This window comes from Rattus norvegicus, chromosome 8 (genome assembly GCF_036323735.1).
Source record: "Rattus norvegicus strain BN/NHsdMcwi chromosome 8, GRCr8, whole genome shotgun sequence".
Lineage (NCBI taxonomy): Eukaryota > Metazoa > Chordata > Mammalia > Rodentia > Muridae > Rattus > Rattus norvegicus.
Genome location: NC_086026.1, coordinates 69,055,792 through 69,077,011, shown reverse-complemented (window position 1 = coordinate 69,077,011; position 21,220 = coordinate 69,055,792). Strand labels below are relative to the sequence as shown.

The following is a 21,220-nucleotide window of genomic DNA, read 5'->3' as shown; positions in this document are numbered from 1 at the left end:
TGGGTCTACCCTAGTCGTAAGAATTTGCCTGAGACTATGTTGAATAGTAATGGACTAATTTCTTTGGTGGAAAAGATTTGAAGACAGTTTAATAAAAAAAATTAATGTTGACTCTGTGACATGGTTATTATTTATCACTATGATGCAAGTCTAAAGTTGAAAAGAGCAAGAGAAGCCAGGCATGGCACATGCTTTTTTTTTTTTTTTTTTTTTTTTTTTTTTGGTTCTTTTTTTTGGAGCTGGGGACCGAACCCAGGGCCTTGCGCTTCCTAGGTAAGTGCTCTACCACTGAGCTAAATCCCCAGCCCCCATGGCACATGCTTTTAATCCCAGCATTTGGGAGGCAGAAGCAGCAGGAACTCTGAGTTCAAAGCCAACCTAGTCTATAAACCATGTCCAGGAGCACCAGGGCTGGTGTCATACAGAGAAACCCTGTCTCAACACACACACACACACACACACACACACACACACACACACACACACACAGAGAGAGAGAGGGGGGGGGAGACAGAGAGAGAGAGAATGTGTGTGTGTGTGTGTGTGTGTGTGTGTGTGTGTGTGTGTGTGTGTGTCAGGGACAAAGAGAAAGAAGAAGGAGGAAAAGAGCAGGAGGGCAAAAGGAAATATAAAATATACAATTTGAAGAGAAAAAGAACACTAAAAATGGGGGCAGCAGTTCACACCTTTAATTCCAGCACTTGAGAACCAGATACAGGAAGATCTGAGTTTGAAGCCAGTCTGGTCTACAAAGTGAGTTCTGAGACAGCCATGGCTACACACGAAAGCTTGTCTCAAAAGGAAAATGGTGGTGGTGGTGGTGGTGGTGGTGCCAAGGTCTGTGCTAAAAAAGATAAGGACATTAAGAAGTAAGATCCAAAATGGAATAAAGGGAATGAAGCCCATAAGGCAAGATAAGATAAGCTTCCAATTTATGAAAAGAAAAGGCCTAAAGAACTTTCTGCTCCTAAAACACAACAAAAAGGAAAGTTGCTGAAAATATGATTCAAGAAGGGCAGGCTCCATCCCAAGTAGGCAGCTGAATGTGGCAACATTGTCTATGTGGATTTGGCTTCAGAGTCATGAAGAATACACAAATGGGTTGTAGAATCTTCTTAAATGGTTAAAGAAAGTCACTGAGGCCAGGCACATGGCAGGGGAGACCCTAAATGGAGGCCCCAAGAGACTGTGAAAATGAAGCATAGATTAAGTCAGAAACTCCAAGACGTCAGAGGTACCAGAGCCATGGAGAGATGCACACAGGAAGTGGAAACAACACAAGAGAGAGAAGTTTGTTGCAAGCAGCAAAACCAGAAGGGCAGAGTCATCTCTCTGACATCAGACTTAGAGCTTATATTGTGAATGATTGTCCTCCAAGACAAACAATAGCCATCTTGAGGAGTTGAGCTGTGCCCCTTGCAAAAGACTATCCCCAGCTGAGCTAGTTAACAGCATAGACCCAGGTACAGAGGCATGAAGTAAAGTCTGAGAATTTTTTCCCCTGAATTTTCAACTGCTCCCTACCACCTGGCAATGCTGAACATGAGCTGGAGGAGGAGTTAAGAGTACATAATACGGGGTTGGGGATTTAGCTCAGTGGTAGACAAGGCCCTGGGTTCAGTCCCCAGCTCTGAAAAAAGAAAAAAGAAAAAAAAATCTTTGTAAAAAAAAAAGAGAGAGTACATAATACCCACAGCTCACTGCTCCCAAACCCCTTGGGAGAGAGAGCTCACCGCCTGGACAGGTGGGCATTCCCGAGACTGCAGAGGAGGAGAGACCACCAATACTGCCTACCCCTGCCCACATCCCTGGCCCAAGAGGAAACTGTATAGGGCCTCTGGGAACCAGAAGATAGGGGCACTTGAGCGGCAGGTCCCCTGCACTCCTGACACTACCTGGACCTGAACGGACCCAGTCAAGAGTTCTCTGCACCCAAATCCCGTGGGAGGGAGAGCTAAACCTTCAGAGGGGCAGACACGCCTGGGAAGCCAGAAGAGACTACACTCTGCCCACATTTCTGACTCCAGAGGAAAACACCTAACGCCATCTGGGACCCCAGTGCACGGGGAGGCTCAGGAAAAAGGCAGCACAAGCCCTCCTGGTTGCCACCCTCACAGAGAACTCAAAAGCAGCCCCCACGAGCAACTTGAGTCCTGGGACCACAGGTAAGACCAACTTTTCTGCTCCAAGCAACCTGCCTGGTGGACTCAGGACACAGGCCAACAGGAACAGCTGAAGACCAGCAAAGAGGAAAGACTAGATACCCGAAAACAGAACACTCTGTTCCCATAACTGGCTGAAAGAAAACAGGAAAACAGGTCTACAGTACTCCTGACACACAGGCCTATAGGACAGTCTACCCTTGTCAGAAATAGCAGAACAAGGTAACACCAGAGACAACCTGATGGCGAGAGGCAAGCGCAGGAATCCAAGCAACAGAAACCAAGACTACATGGCATCATCAGAGCCCAATTCTCCCACCAAAGCAAACACTGACTATTCAAACACACCAGAAAAGCAAGATCTAGATTTAAAATCACATTTGATCATGATGATGGAAGACTTCAAGAAAGACATGAAGAACTCCCTTAGAGAAACGGAGGAAAAGATAAACAAACAAGTAGAAGCCTACAGAGAGGAATCACAAAAATCCCTGAAAGAATTACAGGAAAAAACAATCAAACAGGTGAAGTAATTGAAAATGGAAATAGAAGCAATAAAGAAAGCACAAAGGGAAACAACCCTGGATATGGAAAACCAAAGGAAGAGACAAGGAGCCGCAGATACAAGCATCACCAACAGAATACAAGAGATAGAAGAAAAAATCTCAGTAGCAGAAGATTCCATAGAAATCATCGACACAACAGTCAAAGATAATGTAAAACGGAAAAAGCTACTGGTGCAAAACATACAGGAAATCCAATCAGAAGATCAAACCTAAGGATAATTGGTATAAAAGAAAGTGAAGACTCCCAACTCAAAGGACCAGTAAATATCTTAAACAAAATCATAGAAGAAAACTTCCCTAACCTAAAGAAAGAGATGCCCATAAACATACAAGAAGTCTACAGAACTCCAAATAGATTGAACCAGAAAAGAAACTCCTCCCGTCACATAATAGTCAAAACACCAAATGCACAAAATAAAGAAAGAATATTAAAAGCAGTAAGGGAAAAAGGTCAAGTAACATATAAAGGCAGACCTATCAGAATCACACCAGACTTCTCACCAGAGACTATGAAAGCCAGAAGATCCTGGACAGATGTCATACAGACCCTAAGAGAACACAAATGCCAGCCCAGGTTACTGTATCCAGCAAAACTCTCAATTAACATAGATGGAGAAACCAAGATATTCCATGACAAAACCAAATTTACACAATATCTTTCTACAAATCCAGCCCTACAAAGGATAATAAATGGTAAAGTCCAACATAAGGAGGCAAGCTACACCCTAGAAAAAGCAAGAAACTATCTTGGCAACAAAACAAAGAGAAGAAAAGCAAACAAACATAATCTCACATCCAAATATGACTATAACAGGAAGCAACAATTACTATTTCTTAATATCTCTCAACATCAATGGTCTCAACTCCCCAATTAAAACTGGATACGCAATGAAGACCGTGCATTCTGCTGCCTACAGGAAACACACCTCAGAGACAAAGACAGACACTACCTCAGAGTAAAAGGCTGGAAAACAACTTTCCAAGCAAATCGTCTGAAGAAGCAAGCTGGAGTAGCCATTCTAATATCGAATAAAATCGATTTTCAACTAAAAGTTATCAAAAAAGATAAGGAAGGACACTTCATATTCATCAAAGGAAAAATCCACCAAGATGAACTCTCAATCCTAAATATCTATGCTCCAAATACAAGGGCACCTACATACATAAAAGAAACCTTACTAAAGCTCAAAGCACACATTGCACCTCACAGAATAATAGTAGATTTCAACACCTCACTCTCATCAATGGACAGATCATGGAAACAGAAATTAAACAGAGACATAGACAGACTAACAGAAGTCATGAACCAAATGGACATAACATATATTTATAGAACATTCTATTCTAAAACAAAAGGATATACCTTCTTCTCACCATCTCATGGTACTTTCTCCAAAATTGACCATATAATTGGTCATAAAACAGGCCTCAACAGATACCGAAAGATAGAAATAATCCCATGCGTCCTATCAGACCACCATGGGCTAAAGCTGGTCTTCAATAACAATAAGGAAAGAATGCCCACATACAGATGTAAGTTCAACAATGCTCTCCTCAATGACAAATCAAAACAACCCTGAGATTTCACCTCACACCAGTGAGAATGACTAAGATCAAAAACTCAGGTGACAGCAAATGCTGGTGGGATTGCAGACTGGTACAACCATTCTGGAAATCAGTCTGGAGATTCCTCAGAAAACTGGACATTGAACTACCTGAGGACCCAGCTATACCTCTCTTGGGCATATACCCAAAAGATGCCCCAACATATAACAAAGACACGTCCTCCACTATGTTCATAGCAGCCTTATTTATAATATCCAGAAGCTGGAAAGAACCCAGATGCCCTTCAACAGAGGAATGGATACAGAAAATGTGGTACATCTACACAATGGAATATTACTCAGCTATCAAAAACAATGACTTTATGAAATTCATAGGCAAATGGATGGAACTGGAAAATATCATCCTGAGTGAGGTAACCCAATCACAGAAAAACACACATGGTATGCACTCATTGATAAGTGGATATTAGCCCAAATGTTTGAATTACCCTAGATGCACAGAACACATGAAACTCAAGAAGGATGACCAAAATGCGAATGCTTCACTCCTTCTTTAAAAGGTGAACAAGAATCCCTTGGCAGGGAATAGGGAGGCAAAGTTTAGAACAGAGGCAGAAGGAACACCCATTCAGAGCCTGCCCCACCTGTGGCCCATACATATACAGCCACCAAACTAGATAAGATAGATGAAGCAAAGAAGTGCAGGCTGACAGGAACCAGATGTAGATCTCTCCTGAGAGACACAGCCAGAATACAGCAAATACATAGGCGAATGCCAGCAGCAAACCACTGAACTGAGAATAGGACCCCCGTTGAAGGAATCAGAGAAAGGACTGAAAGAGCTTGAAGGGGCTTGAGACCCCATATGAACAACAATGCCAACCAACCAGAGCTTCCAGGGACTAAGCCACTACCTAAAGACTATACATGAACTGACCCTGGGCTCCAACTGCATAGGTAGCAATGAATAGCCTAGTAAGGGCACCAGTAGAAGGGGAAGCCCTTGGTCCTGCCAAGACTGAACCCCCAGTGAATGTGATTGTTGGGGGGAGGGCGGTAATGGGGGGAGGATGGGGAAGGGGGAACACCAATATAGAAGGGGAGAGGAAGAGGTTAGGGGGATGTTGGCCTGGAAACCGGGAAGAGGAATAACAATCGAAATGTAAATAATACTCAAGTTAATACAATAGAAAAAAGAAAAGAGTACGTAATAGTTTAGGGAAGACTAGAATAAGGGGCTCCATCTATGCAGCTAAAGAAAAGCCTTCAGCCCTGCTTGTTAAAGACTTTTTAGGTGTGGCAGATTTGGAGAGGAGTACCCATACCCCTGTAAGTAACCCTTCACCCAAGCTTTGTCAGAAAGTCCAACAAATTAATTGGTTCCTTTGAGTGAATTTTGGTGGAAACATGTCTGGGTTTCAGGGAAAAGAACCCTGGGAGGAAGTTTAGCAACAGAACTACAGAATTTGAAGTTTGTTTTGCTGGGTTTCCTTCTTGCTTTACTGGAGTACTTCCCCTCTACTCCCCAACTTCTCTTTTTTAGAATGATAATACGTAATCCATATCACTGTATGACGGAAGCATGTAAGCTGACTTTATAGGGGACTACGGTTAAGAAACTGCTCAGAAGAGATTTTGAACTTTGGACTTTGAACAGTATTGAGATAGACTGAAAAACTATGGAATTATTTTTAAGAATTATTTATTTTTTGTATATGAATACACTGTAGCTGTCTTCAGACACACCAGAAGACGGCACTGGGTTCCATTACAGATGGTTGTGAGCCACCATGTGGTTGCTAGGAATTGAACTCAGGACCTCTGGAAGGGTAGTCAGTGCTCTTAACTGCTGAGCCATCTCTCCAGTCCCCAACTATGAAATTTTTAAAGTCGTACTAAATGTATTCTTCATTATGTTATGGCCACAAGAGGTCAAGGGTAAAATATGATGGTTAGAAAAATGTCCCTATAAGTCTCATGCATGTGAATATTTGGTTCCAAATTAGCAGCTGTTTGGGGAAGATTCAGAGGTTGGGCCTTGATGGAAAAAGTATGTCCCTGGGAGCTGGCTTTACGGAAACCCAGTATGCCCTCTCTCCATGCTGTTTGTAGATCAGGATGTAAATTCTGAGTGGCTGTTCTATCACCACCTCTGCCTGCTGCTGCCAACCTTCTTTTTTTTTTTTTTTTTTTTTTTTTTTTTTTTTTTTGGTTCTTTTTTTTCGGAGCTGGGGACCGAACCCAGGGCCTTGCGCTTCCTAGGTAAGCGCTCTACCACTGAGCTAAATCCCCAGCCCCTGCTGCCAACCTTCTATATAGTCTTAGACCCTGAAACAATAAACCCCAAATAAACTCTTCCTTAAGTTGACTTGGTCACAGTATTTTATCACTAACAATACAAAAGTAACTAATACACCAGTATTACACTAAATTGAGGAAAATCAAACCCATTTCCTCTAAAACCAGGAATGACACAAGAATGTGCATTTTTTTTCACTTTTTTAATACAGTGGTTGAAAATAACCAAAGCAGTATAAATAAGGAAATAAGAACTCAAATTATCCTGTGCTTAAAAGACCCTACAGGGATCTGGAGAGATGGCTCAGTGATGTTCCACAAAAACAAGGAGCTGAGTTGTTGATCCCAGCATCCATATAACAAACTAGGCAAGGTCCTGTGCATACCTCTAACACCAGCACCACTGGAGTAAGAAAAACATGGAGACAAGAGGACTGCTGGCTTGCTGACTGCCAAGCTAGATGAAAATAAGCTCCAGGTTCAGGAAACCCTTCCTCAAAGAAATAAGGTGAACAGTAACAAGAGGGCACTCAAAGCCCCCCTCTAGCCTCCATACAAACACACACAAGTATAAACACACACTCATGCATACACCACACAGAGACAAAAAAGAAAGAAGAGATTTTAAAAAAGATCCTAGAAATGATGCAGACAGAAAATTCTCAATTCTGATGTTCTGATTAACACTTTCAGCAGTAGCAGGATAAAATAAATTAATAATCAACATAAGGAAAACAGCCTTTTTCATACAGTATTAAGCATGCTGGAAAAAAATCGAATCAGGAGACAACTCCATTCACAATAGCCTAAAACAGAGGTGAACAACTACAATGAAAACTTTATACTGCCAACATTAGAATATAAAAAGATGCCCCATGCTCATGGATCAAAACTAGTATCATGGGAAGAGAAGATGGTTCAGCAAGTAGTTCACCCTTGTAACATAAGCATCTCAGAGTTGAGATCTCCAGAATTCACATTCGAAGATGGATAAACAAGGCAACCCTTTGTAACGCCAGCAGATGAGCATAAAGACAGGGACTCTCCAGTGCAAACTGACAAGTAGACTAACTAAAACAAGCAGCTCCAAGTTAGGTAAGAGAATTTACCTTAATAGATAAGATGGAAAAAATAATTAAGAGACACAAGAACCTACAGCTATCTGCACACACAAATGAACTTTCATACACACATGCAGGTAGAACATGCAAACATATAGAAAAAACTAATATTGTAAAATAGGCTTTGTTAGGACTTGAGAGACAGCTCAGGTCAACATCACTTGCTATTCTTCTAGAATACATAAAAAAATTTAGATGTTAAATAATAAAAGTAAGCTATATATTTAACCCAATCATCACCAAAATGGAGGAGAGGGGGTCAGAAGCTTCAAAACATTTACTCCTTATAATAAAAGTATTTAACATTTTTCAGACATTACTATTTTTAATGATGTATTAATGGTGAACATTACTATTTTAATGATGTATTACTAGTGAACAATTATTGATGTTATTAATGTGTAATTATTAATAATGAATAACTGATAATTGTGTGTATTTTAATGATGTACGTGTAAATATGTATGCATGTGTAGGTATGTCCTTCCTGACACTTTAGGACTCCTTACTCTTTCTCCAAAGCTTCTACTCCACCTCCTTTTGCATGTGACTGTTTACCAATCCTCCATGCCTAACTCACAAAGTCACAGTTTTCTCTCTTCCTTTTCTCCATCTCCTTCCTCCAGGCAGTTTTCTTGCCTTTGGACTTTTCCTTTAGACTGTAACAAAAATATGTCCTCAAGCTTTTAAAAAAAGGGGTGGGAGTTAATACAATAAATGTCAAACTATTACAACTGTCGACGTAGGCAACAAATCAGAAGGACTGAGTAGAGCTTAGCACTTGTGAGGTAAGAGAGGGTTAGGGGAGAAATCAGAAAATGGTAATTATAGGTAAGAAATAATATATATTACTTACACCCAGCAGCAAATTTAGAAGTAAAGCAAAGTAAAATAAGAGTTACTTTCTTCATATTTTAAAATTTATTTTTGATTAACTTGCATTTACACACTTCTTTGGTGTGTCTTGGGAATCAGAACTATGGTGAATATATCCACAGCTACTTATGACTTCCATAAAGTCTACACAGTTAATGAAGACATATATACTTAATTGAGGCAAGACAAAAAAGAAAAATTACTGGGTTGCAAAAATGTAAAGAACCATTCACCTTCAATCTAGTTTGTGATTCCAGTTGCCTAAGATTCAAAAAACTTCTTAATTAATGATATGACATTCATTTTCCTAAAGACATCTTAAATAAGGATGTCTGAAACAATAAACTATGTTTGCTTAGAAGCAAAATACCTGTAACCCTGAGTTTAATTGTAGGAGCACTCCTCTCTTATTCTTAAACTCAATTCTTTCAGTAACTCATATATTTTTAAAGAGCAACCTCATATAGTTTCACTTAACTTTATTTTTTTGAACTTTGCTTAATTTTTGAACCTTGTAAATTACAACTTTAGAAACTTATAAAGACACAATCACACATAAACACAGCTATTATAAAGATACCAAAACTATCTTCTCTCAAGAAGATATACCCATGGCTCAGGAAATGAAATGGATATTTCATTCGTGTCCCTTTTCTTAAATGTCTGTGCATTTTCAAATCTAAAGCATATACTTCCCCTTATCTCTACTTAATAATTCACTAACTTTGCTGTAGTCTATGAAACAACCGAAAACTCAGCTTTGCTTTAGTGGGATCCATAAGAGTGTTGATGCTTCAGGCTACTGGTCTCAATACTAAGCTGTCTGCTTGTCACAATATGAACATTCAGCATCGCTTTCCACATTCTCACATCTATCCATAAGGACAGCACTTATTTGGGATGACATCTTTCGACTCAAGTGGTTTTTCTGTGGAACACATGCTTCCACAATGGGATTGTGTGCATATGGTTAGTGACTTTTCAGACGTATCGGTTCAACAATTTAAGAGATATACTTTATAGACTTATATTTGTTCCTCTGATATATATAATTATGATACTTGTTCAGTCATACTAGCTGATTGTTTAACAAACTACCTTTGTCTATTTTGGAAGAAGTATCAACTACCATTTTTATCACTTGGTCTTCTTACCTTTGAACTGCACTTACATTTTTGTTTTGTTTCATTTCATTTTTTGCTCAGTTCTTTCACACAATCAACATTCCAAGACTCAACAAGAAAACGTGGGAGGGTGAGAGGGTGGGGTGGAGAAATGGCTCAGCAGTTAAAATCACTGATCGATCTTCCAGAGGTCCTGAGTTCAATTCCCAGCAACCACATGATGGCTCACAACCATCTGTAATGGGATCTGATGCCCTCTTCTGGTGTGTCTGAAGAGAGCAATGACAGTGTACTCATATACATTAAACAAATAAATAAATCTAAAAAAGAGAAAAGAAAACATAAGGGAGAGCGTGATGGGCAAAGCTAGGAAAGAAATTAACAAAGTAATTTCATAAAGTACTTTTCTGTAAAGGGAAAGAAAAATAGTAAATATTTTATACTTTGGAGAACAGAATCACAGTAAGGTTTTCATTTGTTTGCTGTTTTGTAGCTTTAAAAACATGAAAACTATTTTTAGCTCTCAGACAAGACAAAATCAGAGCACCATTAGGATTTGGCTTGTGGGCAACAGTTTGCCTATCCTTATACTAAAGAGCTCCAGCATGCTATTTTATTTATCAGAGGCATTCAGTAGTTTCTGCAAGGCAGGAAAGCCTAGAGGGAATGTTGAAGCCTATTATACTAATTGGGAGATATGCTTCAAGCTACAAGGAATAAAGAAGACAAAATGTCTCAATCAAGAACAAATTTGGAACTTTTGAGAAATGAAAAGGAATCATGGTAGTTCAAGACAAGGAGAGTAGTAAAAAGATTAGGTCAAGCACACAAAAAGATCATATTACACAGTACTTTGTAGTCTGGGGTTCCATTCTAAATGCAAAAGAAGATACCAAGAAGATGCCTCAAGATGAGACCCATATGGTAGAAGGATACTGTAAGTTGTCCTTTGAGGTCTGGGCACACAGGCTCGCACGCACACACGCACACACAATGTTTAAAGAAGTAAGTGTAGGGCTGGAGAAATGGCTCAGTGGTTAAGAGCACTGACTGCTCTTCCTAGAGGTCCTGAATTCAATTCCCAGCAACCACATGGTGGCTCACAACTATCTGTAACATATTCTGGTGTATCTGAAGGCAGCTAGCTACAGTGTACTCATATACATTAAATAAATAAAATATTTGTTTAAAAAAGAAATAAGTGTAAAAGAAAAGTCCCTGTGTTTCTGGTTTTGCTATTTTTTGATTTTGTTTTTTTTTTTTTTTAACACAGTTTCATGTATCCCAGGCTATCCTCAAATGCTATGGATTGTCCTGAATTTCTGATCCTCTTGCCCCCAATTCACAGGTGCTGGGATTACAGGCATGCACAACCATATACACACTGCTGTAATGGGGCCTAGAGAGAGGGCCTCAAATTAAGAGTACTTACTGTTCTTCCAAGGGGACCAGGACTGAGTGGCTCTGGGGAATCTGATCCACAATTCTATATTCTGCAGGCTACCCATGAATGTATATGGTACACAGACATACATGCAAGCAAAATACCCATATGCATAAGATTTTCTTAATTTTAAAAAATGATAATAACAATAGCCAGTTTTTAAAAAATATCCCGGTTGGGGATTTAGCTCAGTGGTAGAGCGCTTGCCTAGCAAGCGCAAGGCCCTGGGTTCGGTCCCCAGCTCCGAAAAAAAAAGAAAAAAGAAAAAAAAAGAGAAAAAAAAATATCCCAGTAGGGAACACTGAAGAATGACTTGGTCCAAGTGTTTTGCCATACAAACTAAGAATCTGAACTGGGATTCCCAGACAAATATTTAAAAAGCAAGAGACTGCCTAGAGCCCCTCAGAACTGGAAAGGTGATCCCTAAGTCTTCGTCAACCAACCTGACTAAAATAGTGATCTCCAAGGTCAGTGAAAAGTTGTCTCAAAAACAAGGTGGAGGGGTTGGAAAGATGGCTCAGCAGTTAAGAGCACTGGATGTCCTTCCAGAGGTTCAGCTCCAGCATCCACATGGTGGCTAGAAACTGTCTATAACTCACTCCAGTTCCAGGGGTTTAACACCTCCTCTAACCTTCATGGGCACTGAGCACCCAAATGATATGCAGACATTCACACAAGCAAATCATTCTCACACACATACAAAATATAAATAGCTGAATCCTTTATTTTTTTGTTTTGTTTTTGTTTCTCTGTGTTCTGGCTGTCCAGGAACTATGTAAACCAGGCTAACCTTGAATTAAGAGATCCACCTGCCTCTGCCTCTGAGTGCTGGAATTAAAGGTGTGCACCACCACTGCCAGGCTATAAGAAATATTTTTATTTTGGTTTATATGTAAGGGTGTTTTGCCTAAATAAATCTTTTTTAAAAAATATAAGGTGGACGACATCCAAAATCAATATCTGGCCTACACACACACACAAAACTGCATACATGTATATACAAACATACCAATGTGTATACTCATATAACCAAGATATTCTAATTGCTTGAAGGATACTAGATTAAAGTTGGGGGGTCAGGGAGAACAGTTGTGGGTAAAGCTCAAGTATCACTTTACATTAATCATTTAAGCACTAAAGATCCTAAGACTCTGCTGGTGCTTTGTACCCACTTCAATCTCCAGTTCTGTCTCCTGTCTCCTATCTCATTCCTCAGTTGGGGTGTTGTGGATGGAGGTATTAAAATAAATGTTATAGTCAGTTTTTACCAAAAAAAAAAAAAAAAAACCCTAAGACTTACACCAAGACCCATACATTTCCTTCATATCACTTGCCTGTTTAAAAGCTCAAGTATTATGGGAAAAAAATAACTTATGGAAAGGGAGGTTGACAAACTATTGTTTGACAAGTTATTACTGTACTTCAATAACAATAAAAAAAATCAAACTCCTACAGCTTCTACCATCTTCAGTGGAAATCAGAAAAAAAAAAAAAACTTAAGTTACCCCATCATTCCAGCAAATACTGAGAATTTTCACTCTAGTCTGAATATAGGTCACAACAAAATCTCTAACTTACAATAAGAAAAAGAAAGGGCTAGATAAACTATAAAATCAAAATTATAAAACTCATCTGACAGCTGAGAATACAAAAACACAAAACAAAAACCTAAACAAGTTCAATTCCTGGCAGAGATGCCCCTTTCTTTTTTTAGGGTTAGGGTTAGAGATGCCCCCTTTCTAAGTTAAATAGTAAAGATAATAATTCAACTCTTAGACTCAAGAGGAGCAAAGGGACAAACAATCAATCCTCAGACTGACATTACAGATTGAAATTCACAGGAGTTTCAAAAGCAAAAGTCTTTTCAATGGAGCAGTCGGTCTATGGCCACAACACCTTAAACTGATTCCATTCTGTCTGACCTTGGAAACTAAGCATGGTCAGGCCTGGCTAGTACTTGGATGGGAACATAAATTACTGTGTACTAAACAAAGAGTAGAGGAGGAAGACAAAATAAGTGTCCTGAACTGAAAAGCCAAGAACAGAGGTATAACATAAAGCAGAGAGTGAGAGTGAGAGTGAGAGAGAGAGAGAGAGAGAGAGAGAATATAGAAACTAGTTCAACTTAAATAGCACATTTTGTTACAAAGTGGAAACTAAATCTACACAACATAAATTAAAATCCAAACTATAGTTGTAGCATACCCATAAGTAAATTCCAGGTCATAAAAAAATACATTAGCTTAGGGCTGGGGAGATGGCTCAGTGGTTAAGAGCCCCGACTGCTCTTCCAGAGGTCCTGAGTTCAATTCCCAGCAACCACATGGTGGCTCACAACCATCTGTAAAGAGATCCGATGCCCTCTTCTGGTGTATCTGAAGACAGCTACAGTGTACTTATATATAATAAATAAATAAATCGTTTAAAAAAAATACATTAGCTTAAAACCCTTTTAGTTGAATTAACATGCAGCAGTTAGAAATTTCACCTCATTTATTGTTCTTAGTGCCTATAATATTCAAATACCTAAGGAATCATGAAAGTGTGATGCAGAAACAAGAAAAAGATAAAACCACTGATAACTCAAATAGATTGACTTTAAAAATAAATGTCATAAAAATATGTTTTATATACCAGTAGGAAGGGGAAATGATTTGAAATATTTTGGCAAAGAAGTGTAAGTTCAAAGTAAAGACCCAAAGACTAAGACTCAGCAAATATTTATACATAATGTTTAAGGTGAGCCTGTTCTACTACCTAACAAGTTCTAGAACTACATAGAGAGATCCTGTCTCAAAAAATAAAAATAACAACAAAATTTAAGATGAAAAAGTTACTGAAAAGGTTACTGAATAGGCTTAACAACACACACACATACACACACATAAATTATAAATTCAGATTCAAAAAGATCAATGCACAGTATCTAAGGTGAAACATATATACAGAGAAACAAAAAGGGATAAGGATCAGACTCAGCTGAGTGAGACAATTCCAAATGATCCGAAAGGAAAAAAATAAAGAAAGTGGAGCAGCACAGAAAACTGAAGTTTGTAGAACTTTTCCAAAATACATACTTAAACCCACAGGTCCAAACTCAGCTAAACAAAACAAATTAGCAAACTGTGCTTTTCTGTGGGAAACCAAAGGTTTAAAAAGAAGAAGAAGAAGAAAATGAAGGTTGAGAAATGGCTCAGTAGTAAAGAGCTCTGGATGCTCTTCTGGAGGACCTGAGTTTGATTCCCAGCACCCACATGTAGGCTCAGATCTGTCTGTACTTCTAGTTCCAGAGGATCAAACATCCTCTTCTGGTCACTGCAAGCAGCAAGAATGAATGTGGTGTACACAAATTCATGTAAGCAAAATACCCGTACATATAAAACAATATTTAAAAAATATAACTTAATGTACCCAAAGAAAAACAATACATTATTTTGAGAGTAACAAGAATACTGACAGCTGCTTTCCATAAAAAAAATAACAGAAGCTAGAAAACAAGAGGGTAACACTTGTCTTAGGTTGTTACTGCTGTGAACTGACACCATGACATTTAGTGGGGCTGGCTTACAGGTTCAGAGATTTAGTCCAGTATCAAGGTGGGAGCATGACAGCCTCCAGGCAGCCATAGTACAGGCTGAGCTGAGAGTTCTACATCTTCATCTGAAGCCTGCAAGCAGAATATACCATGTCTTCTTGGTAGCTAAAGTGGGGGTCTTACGCCCACACCCACAGTGACAGACCTACTCCAACAAGGTCACACTTTGTAATAGTGTCACTCCCTGGGCCAGGTATATACAAACCATCACAACACTTAAATTTCGAAAAGAAACAATCTGCCAACATAGAAATCTAAACTCTGAAAAATATCCTTTTCTTCCGTTTGGTGGTTTTTGTTGTTTTGTTTTTGTTTTTCCGGACACTCTCTGTGTAGTCCTGGCTGTCCTCAAACTCAGAGATCCATTTGCCTCTACCTCCTGAGCGATGGGATTAAAGGTGTGTTCTACCACTGCCCAGCTTAAAAATGTCCTTATATATTTAAATTAAAATGTTTATTTTCAGACAGACAAAAGCCAAGAGAATCAATACTAATAGACATAAAATACATGAAATGTAAAAAGAATTTTAGTTCTTTAATAGCAGGAAGAAAATTATGTCAAAAAGAATCTGAAGGAAAGAATATACTAGAAAGACTAAAAGCCTGATGGCTCTATCTACTCCCATCGTTTCTATTCACTATTATAAAAGGGTGACAGTGTCAAGGAGGGAAAAATAAAAATTATCTTTAGTATCAGACTATATGTTATATATAAAAGACCCAAAGGAATACACAAACATGTAAAAGTGACAAATGAATCCAGAGTTCAAAGGACACGAGCAAATAACTTTCTCAACAATGAAAAGTGAAACTTGAAAAGCAGTATCTAAAAAAGATTTTAAAATGAGTATTTAGCAGTAAAACTAACAAAAAGATACAGAAAACCCCCAAACAGAAAACTATAGGACTTTCTTGAAAGAAATAAATACCAACAAATGTAAATATATACAGAAAGATAAGTAGCCTTACAATATAAATTTTACACAAATTGATCTACAGACGCAATATAATCAGAATCAATACCACAGCAAGATAGTGCCTACAGAAACTAATTGTAATTCCAGTTACCTGGGAACATGTAGTGGGAAGTTTAATGTCCATATGGGCAACAAGAACCCAGAAAACGTAACAAGACAATCTCAAACAGAAAAATAAAAATTAAAACAATAAAGAAAGAAAGAAAGAAAGAAAGAAAGAAAGAAAGAAAGAAAGAAAGAAAGGAAGAAAGAAAGAAAGGAAGGAAGAAAGGAAGGAAGGAAGGTCTGGAAGTATAACTCAATGACATGTTGACTTAGCATTGTTCAAGGACTCTAGCCTCAATCCTTAGCATTAAAAGAAAAAAGAAGCTTTCTGCCATCTTCTCTTGCCATCACCATGGTGCGAATGAATGTTCTTGCAGATGCTCTCAAGAGCATCAACGCTGAAAAGAGAGGCAATCACCAGGTCCTCATCAGGCCATGTTCCAAAGTCATCGTTTGCTTTTTAACTGTGAGGATGAAACATGGATATATTGGTGAATTTGAGATCATTAATGATCACAGAGCTAGAAAGATTGTTGTGAACCTCACAGGAAGGTTGGACAAGTATGGAGTTATAAGCCCTAGATTTGATGTTCAACTCGAAGAACTAGAGAAATGGCAGAACAATCTGCTCCCATCACAACCGTTTGGTTTCACTGTGTTGACAACCTTGGCTGCATTATGGACGATGAAGAGGCAAGATGAAAACATAAAGGAGGGAAAATCCTGGGATTCTTTATTTTTTTTCTCCATCTTTATTAAATTGGGTATTCCATATTTAAATTTCAATTGTTATTACCTTTCCTGGTTTCCAGGCCAACATCCCCCTAACCTCTCCCTCTCCCCTTCTATATTGGTGTTCCCCCTCCCCATCCTCCCCCCATTACTGCCCTCCCCCCAACAATCACGTTCACTGGAGGTTCAGTCTTGGCAGGACCAAGGGCTTCCCCTTCCCTGGTAGCCTTTACCAGGCAATTCATTGCTACCTATGCAGTTGGAGCCCAGGGTCAGATCATGTATAGTCTTTGGGTAGTGGCTTGGCCCCTGGAAGATCTGGTTGGTTGGCATTGTTCTTCAAATGGGGCCTCAAGCCCCTTCACCTCTTTGAGTCCTTTCTCTGACTCCTTCAACGGGGGTCCATTCTCAGTTCAGTGGTTTGCTGCTGGCATTCGCCTATATATTTACCATATTCTAACTGTGTCTCTCAGGAGACATCTACATCTGGTTCCTGTCGGCCTGCACTTCTTTGCTTCATCCATCTTATCTAGTTTGGTGGCTGTACATGTATGGGTCACATGTGGGGCAGGCTCTGAATGGGCATTCCTTCAGCCTCTGTTCTAAACTTTGCCACCCTATCCCCTCCCAAGGGTATTCTTGTTCCCCTTTGGAAGAAGGAGAGAAGTATCTGTACTTTGGTCATCTTTCTTGAGTTTCATGTGTTCTCTGCATCTAGGGTAATTTGAGCATATGGGCTAATATCCACTTATCAATGAATGAATACCATGTGTGTTTTTCTGTGCTTGGGTTACCTCACTCAGGATGATATTTTCCAGTTCCATCCATTTGCCTATGAATTTCATAAAGTCATTGTTTTTGATACCTGAATAGTATTCCACTGTGTAGATGTAATACATTTTCTGTATCCATTCCTCTGTTGAAGGGCATCTGGGTTCTTTCCAGCTGCTGGCTATTATAAATAAGAATGCTATGAACATAGTGGAGTATGTGTCTGCTATATGTTAGAGCATCTTTTGGGTATATGCCCAAGAGAGGTATAGCTGTCCTCAGGTAGTTCAATGTCCAATTTTCTGAGGAACCTCCAGACTGATTTCCAGAATGGTTGTACCAGTCTGCAATCCCACCAATAATGGAGGAGTGTTCTTCTTTCTCCACATCCTCGCCAGCATCTGCTTGTCCCCAGAGTTTTTGATCTTAGCCATTCTGACTGGTATGAGGTGGAATCTCAGGGTTGTTTTGATTTGCATTTCCCTTATGACTAAAGATATTGAACATTTCTTTAGGTGCTTCTCAGCCATTTGACATTCCTCAGCCGTGAATTGTTTAGCTCTGAAACCCATTTTTTAATAGGGTTATTTGTCTCCCTGCAGTCTAACTTTGTGAGTTCTTTGTATATTTTGGATATTAGCCCTCTATCAGTTGTAGGATTGGTAAAGATCTTTCCCAATCTGTCAGCTGCCGTTTTAACCTAACACTGTCCTTTGCCTTACAGAAGCTTTGTAGTTTTATGAGATCCCAATTGTCAATTCTTGATCTCAGAGCATAAGCCATTGGTGCTTTGTTCAGGAAATTTTCTCCAGTACCAATGTGTTCTAGATTCTTCCGCACTTTTTCTTCTATTAGTTTGATTGTATCTGGTTTGATGTGGAGGTCCTTGATCCACTTGGACTTAAACTTTGTACATGATGATAAGCATGGATTGATCTGCATTCTTCTACAAGCTGACCTACAGTTGAACCAGCACCATTTGCTGAAAATGCTATCTTTTTTCCATTGGATGGTTTTGGCTCCTTTGTCAAAAATCAAGTGACCATAGGTGTGTGGGTTCATTTCTGGGTCTTCAATTCTATTCCACTGGTCTATCTGTCTGTCTCTGTACCAATACCATGCAGTTTTTATCACTATTGCTCTGTAATACTGCTTGAGTTCAGGGATGGTGATTCCCCTAGAAGTCCTTTTATTGTTGAGGATACTTTTAGCTATCCAGGGTTTTTTGTTATTCCAGATGAATTTGCAAATTGTTCTAACTCTATGAAGAATTGGATTTGAATTTTGATAGGGATTGCAGTGAATCTGTAGATCACTTTTAATAAAATGGCCATTTTTACTATATTAATCCTGCAAATCCATGAGCATGGGAGACCTTCCCATATTCTGAGATCTTCAATTTCTTTCCTCAGAGGCTTGAAGTTCTTATCATACAGATCTTTGATTTGCTTGGTTAAAGTCACACCAAGGTATTTTATATTATTTGGGACTATTATGAAGGGTGTCGTTTCCATAATTTCTTTCTCAGCTTGTTTCTCTTTTGTGTAAAGGAAGGCTACTGATTTATTTGAGTTAATTTTATACCCAGCCACTTTGCTGAAGGTGTTTATCAGGTTTAGTAGTTCTCTGGTGGAACTTTTGAGATCACTTAAATACACTATCATATCATCTGCAAATAGTGATATTTTGACTTCTTCCTTTCCATTCTGTATCCCTTTTATCTCCTTTTGTTGTCTGATTGCTCTGGCTAGGACTTCGAGAACTATATTGAGTAAGTAGGGAGAGAGTGGGCAGCCTTGTCTAGTCCCTGATTTTAGTGGGGTTGATTCAAGTTTCTCTCCATTTAGTTTAATATTAGCTACTGGTTTGCTTATATGGCTTTTACTATGTTTAGGTATGGGCCTTGAATTCCTGTTCTTTCCAGGACTTTTATCATGAAGGGGTGCTGAATTTTGTCAAATGCTTTCTCAGCATCTAATGAAATGATCATGTGGTTTTTATCTTTCAGTTTGTTTATATAGTGGATTACATGGATGGTTTTCTGTATATTAAACCATCCCTGCATAAGCCTACTTGATCAGGATGGATGATTGTTTTGATGTGCTCTTGAACTTGGTTTGCCAGAATTTTATTGAATATTTTTGCGTCGATATTCATAAGGGAAATTGGTCTGAAGTTCTCTTTCTTTGTTGGATCTTTGTGTGGTTTAGGGATAAGAGTAATTGTGCCTTCATAGAAAGAATTCGGTAGCACTCCGTCTGTTTCAATTTTGTGGAATAGTTTGGGTACTATTGGTATGAGGTCTTCTATGAAGGTCTGATAAAATTCTGCACTGAACCCATCTGGACCTGAGCTCTTATTGGTTGGGAAACTTTTAATGACTGCTTCTATTTCTATAGGAGTTATGGGATTGTTTAAATGATTTATCTGTTCCTCATTTAACTTTGGTACCTGGTATCTGTCTAGGAAATTGTCCATTTCCTCCAGATATTCAAGTTTTGTTGAATATAGGCTTTTGTAGTAGGATCTGATGATTTTTTTTAATTTCCTCTGATTCTGTTGTTATATCTCCCTTTTCATTTCTGATTTTGTTAATTTGGACATATTCTCTGTGTCCTCTGGTTCTGTTGATTCTTTGTATAGTCCTTTTTGTTTCTACTTCATTGATTTCAGCTCTGAGTTTGATTATTTTCTGCCTTCTACTCCTCCTGGGTGTATTTGCTTCTTTTTGTTCTAGAGCTTTTAGGTGTGCTGTCAAACTGCTGATATATGCTCTCTCCTGTTTCTTTCTGCAGGCACTGAGAGCTATGAGTTTTCCTCTTAGCACAGCTTTCATTGTGTCCCATAAGTTTGGGTATGTTGTACCTTCATTTTCATTAAATTCTAAGAAGTCTTTAATTGCTTTATTTCTTCCTTGACCAGGTTATCATTGAGTAGAGCATTGTTCACCTTCCATGTATATGTGGGCGCTTTTCCTTATTGTTATTGAAGACCAGCTTTAGCCCATGGTGGTCTGATAGGACGCATGGGATTCTATCTTTCTGTATCTGTTAAGGCGTGTTTTATGACCAATTATATGGTCAATTTTGGAGAAAGTACCATGAGGTGGTGAGAAGAAGGTATATCCTTTTGTTTTAGAATGGAATGTTCTATAAACATCTGCTAAGTCCATTTGGTTCATAACTTCTGTTAGTCTGTCTATGTCTCTGTTTAATTTCTGTTTCCATGATCTGTCCATTGATGAGAGTGAGGTGTTGAAATCTTCTACTATTATTCTGTGAGGTGCAATGTGTGCTTGAAGCTTTAAAGTTTCTTTTATGTATGTAGGTGCCCTTGTATTTGGAGCGTAGATATTTAGGATTGAGAGTTCATCTTGGTGGATTTTTCCTTTGATGAATATGAAGAGTCCTTCCTTATCTTTTTTGATGACTTTTGGTTGAAAATCGATTTTATTTGATATTAGAACGGCTACTCCAGCTTGCTTCTTCAGACCATTTGCTTGGAAAGTTGTTTTCCAGCCTTTTACTCTGAGATAGTGTCTGTCTTTGTCTCTGAGGTGTGTTTCCTGTAGGCAGCAAAATGTCGGGTCCTCATTACGTATCCAGTTGTTAATCTGTGTCTTTTTATTGGGGAATTGAGTCCATTGATGTTGAGAGATATTAAGAAATAGTAATTGTTGCTTTCTGTTATCTTCGTATTTGGAGGTGAGATTATGTTTGTGTGCTTGTCTTCTCTTTATTGCAAAACAATTAGTTTCTTGCTTTTTCTAGGGTGTAGCTTGCCTCCTTGTGTTGGGCTTTACCATTTATTATCCTTTATAGCGCTGGATTTATAAAAAGATACTGTGTAAATTTGGTTTTGTCATGGAATATCTTGGTTTCTCCATCTATGTTAATTGAGAGTTTTGCTGGATACAGTAACCTGAGCTGGCATTTGTGTTCTCT

General features: G+C 38.7%; 1 protein-coding gene and 1 pseudogene across 11 annotated transcripts in view; one reads left to right on the top strand and one right to left on the bottom strand.

Annotated features, from left to right (window-relative positions):
* Myo9a (myosin IXA) overlaps positions 1-21,220 on the bottom strand; it is a 203,242-nt gene that overhangs the window by 171,083 nt on the left and 10,939 nt on the right. The gene's annotated exons all lie outside the window — the stretch shown is intronic.
* LOC108351717 (40S ribosomal protein S15a pseudogene) lies at positions 16,114-16,505 on the top strand (annotated as a pseudogene).